This window comes from Crocodylus porosus, unplaced genomic scaffold (genome assembly GCF_001723895.1).
Source record: "Crocodylus porosus isolate Cpor-Errol unplaced genomic scaffold, CroPor_comp1, whole genome shotgun sequence".
Taxonomy (NCBI): Eukaryota; Metazoa; Chordata; order Crocodylia; family Crocodylidae; genus Crocodylus; species Crocodylus porosus.
The window spans coordinates 100,940,646-100,944,570 of NW_017728918.1; positions in this window are offsets into that span (position 1 = coordinate 100,940,646).

A 3,925-nucleotide genomic window follows, 5' to 3' on the forward strand; every position below is an offset into this window, starting at 1 on the left:
GGTTTCTGTTCCTAGCCCTGCCCCTCCCTTCCCCATTTGCATGCTGGCCCTCCCTGCACCAGTCCCTGCCGGCTGCGTGGGCTTGAGCAGGTTGCAGTACGGTGGGCAGGCAGGCACAGGGGGCACAGATGCCAGCGCAGAGGGATGCTACGAGCAGGCCCGTGGGAGATGCTGCTGCTGCTATGGCTGTTGGGGCAGGAAGCCAGCACTGCTCCCGCCTCCCCGCATCCCCCTGCACCTGCAGACCTTGTGCTGGGAGTGGTGAGTTGCGGGCCCTGGGGAGGGAAGGACCCCTGCTGCCTGGACTCGGGCTGCCCTGCACATCCCGCCCCCCCGTAGAGTCCCCACATGTCCCCCTGGCTGCTGAGCCCAGGTGCGCAGGTGTGGGAGCATCCTTGAGGCCGTCCAGGTGGCAGGGAGGACAAGGTAGGGTCAGGTGGCACCCCTCGACCCCTGCGCCTCCAGGCTGCGGCTGGATTGGACAGGTTGCATGAGCGCCTGCTCCTGCCAGCCCACTGGGTGATAAAAAGTTCATGATCTGGCCCCACATTCCAAAAAGGTTGGACACCCCTGTTGTAGAGCTTCAGGAAAGTCCTTTATCTTATCTTTTTCATCTACTGTATTTCCTAGACTATACCAACTTCTCCATCTTCTGCTGACTTATTGCTAACCCTCAAATTAATCAGTTGTCTTATCAGTCTCTATTCTGCAGGGTAAGTGTTTTGCATGTCTATTTGACCCATAAGATCTTTAAAGTCATTGTAACAGCGGGGGTGCCAGGGGTTGCTGTAATACCCTCTAGCACTAGCCTCTATCCAGCCTGGCTCTTGCCTTCACCCCCTCCAAGGTCCCACCCTGGTTCCTCATCTGCCACATCATATAAAATTTGATAAAGGGAGGCTGCCCTCGGAGGTTGGTGAGCTGAGGTGTTCTCTCCTTATCACGGTTCTTTCTCTTTCTCTGCTGTGCCCAATGAGTCTCAAGGGCTAAATTTTTGGCCTCCTTCAACCCCTACAACCATAGCTATGCCTCATCGAAGTTATTCTATATACTGTCCTGTCCCGTGTAGAGACCTCAGCACTCTTGGCTTCCTCCATCTGCAGATCTCCAGCTGTGGCCCACTGATTCAGGCCCAGCTCTCTGTCTCATCCCTATCAGTTCTTTGCATCTCTCACTTCTGGGTACCAGCCTCTGCATCTCTTGCTTCTGGACTAGCCCTACACCCTCAGGGTGCCCGGGGCTGGGCTGCCTTAACTGTCTCTGCCCTCAACTCTCTGGTCCCTTAGCTTGGCTGAGCTACTTGCTTCTCCAGTTCTCAGCTCTCTAGTCCTTGACCCCAAGCCAGGTTGCTTGCCCTCCAGCCCTTAGCCCTCTCTTCCTTGACTCTGGCTAGGTTGCCTTAATCTGAATGCCCTACCAGGCACTCCTCTGTGGCCTCCAGACTTCCCCTGTAGCCACAGTGCACTCTCCTGATCTAAAGCCTAACTCACCACATAAACAGAAGTCCCTGCTCCACAGCAAAAGAATCTACCCAGCAATGGGTCATGGCCTCCCTACAGGGCCACCAGCTCCCTTTAGTTCCCTCTGGGAAGCTCCAGGAAACAGCTCAGGTGCCTGCTAGTGTCAGCTGCCACAAGCATCTTCCTCAACAGCTCCTCACTATTCAGCATCAAGGGTCAGACTGACTGCTCCAGCTTGGGCCCTAGGCTTATATGCCTAGAAGCCACACACTCCCCTTTGCAAGAAATCTGTCTGTTACCTGCCTTTCCCAGCTCTGTACAGGGTTTTCACTGTCAATCAGAAGCCAGCCTACTCTCCTACAGCCATAGCCGGACACAGCCAAATAAGTCTTCTACATCTTATAGGGGCAGGAGCTTCCTGGTTCCCTGCCACAATTCCTCCTTTTCCCCTACCCTTACACCGAAGTAACTGAGTCTGGGTCCCCTGTTACAGTCACCAAACTGGCACATCTAAGGAATACTCTTCCACATCACTCTCCACTCCTTCAAAAGAAATCCAAGCCTTACAGAAACACTTTGTGATGCTATCTAGTCTAAGTTGTTTTGTAGCAATGCAAATACAGCAGATGGTAACCAGCACTGAAATCTTTTTAATCAGTTCAGTGACATTTTTATAAGATGTCAAATGTGCCACTAATGATTGCAATTCTAGCTTTCTTTAATGACCAGGGATCCTGCTTTTTCTCTGATTTAAAAAAAAAAGAAATCCCCTATTTTTAGATTAATCCACATTTTTCTGTGATTAAAATGAAACCCCACATATATATCTTACTTATACTTATTTTATATATAAATAAGTGTTTCATTTTAATCACAAAAAATGTGGATTTTTGGGTACTTTTTTGGAGCAGCAGAAGAAGAAACCAGGATCCTTGCTAATGACCCTTTAGAACAAGGGTCAGCAACCACCAGCACATGTGCTGAGCATGGCATGTGAGGCCATCTTACTCGGCATGCCACCGCTGGCCTAGGCTCTAGGCAGCTGCTGCCAGCCACAAAGCCTGGCTGCTCCCAGCAGGTGGCTGGGTGGCTGCAAACCTTGCCATAGCTGGCAGCAGCTACCCAGAGCCTGGGCTGGCTGCACCCGGGAGGCTGCAAACATCCGCTCCAGGCTCCAGCATTAACTCCATACCAGCAGGTGCATGTATGTGTTGGAGCAGACTTTGTCCAGTTGCCCAGGAGCCCAGCTGCATATGCCCACACATCTGCTTCTGTGTGTCTGTCTGCCTCTGTCTGGTCCTCTGTGCACACACATCTGGTTCTGGATGTGTGTGTGCATGTGTCTGTTGTGGGTGTGTTCTGGTTCTCCGCGTTTGTGCACATGGTTCTCTGTGTGCGTGTGCATGTGCCATGTGTTTTCTAAATCTCTCTCTCCTCGTTTTCTTATTTGTCTTTTCTTTCTCTCTCATTGCAACATGCTTAATAAAAAAGGAACACATAACAACAAAGGCAACACTTATGCCTATTAAATATACTTATATGCAGTGTGTCCTGCCATGTACACCCCCCACTCCCAACTTTGCTTTTCTGGAATGCTGGGACTCCGGCACCTTCCAAGGTACACATTGTGGTTTTTTCAACACTTTGGCCAAAAAACGTTGCCTACCCCTGTTTTAGACATTTGATAACACCTTCGTCCATGGATTGTTACATTAGCTGTTTTGAAAATGAAGCAAATTAACTTTATATTTGAAGGTTCTAGGGCAGGGTGGCATGCAATGTTAATCAAAGGAAAGGCAGTTTTTGTTTTTCTTTTTTTTTAAATTTTTTTGTTGAAAACTTGAAACCAATTTTCCATTGAATTAAACATCATCCAATTTACAGGCAAATCCTCCTCCTTAATGTTTTTGAAACATCATGGGTTTAGAAATTTCCCTATTACTAGAGGTTTCTCCAGTTTTCAATTTGCAAAACCACACATCAATAAAGTCACTTTTTTTTTTTTAATTTGCTTTTTTCCTTTATGTGCTTTACAGTTCTCAAAGTTCACATTCTTTTAGGCAATGCTCTAAAAAAATCCTATCTCATCACAATTTGCTACCCTTGTAACCTTTGATCAACAGTTTAACACAATCTAACTATTCACTCACCAATTCTTTGTTAACATTGTTGACCCTGATGTACACTTGGTTGAAAACTGTTACATCAGCCTCAAACTCTTCAACCGTCTATTTGATGCTTTAAACTTTTTGCTTTCCAAGTTTCTCACCGATCAGTTCTCCTTGACTTTGAAGAATTGTCCCTGATACAGACAGATTTCTTGCACAGGCACTTACAACTATTCATAAACAACTGCATTCAAATTAGTTGTGTGTGTGGTCCAAGATTTACATTTTGATTTTGTATGATATTCACTTTGCAACCGCTCATCCCTAAGCTTGTCTTTATTCTTTAAAGTCTTGAAA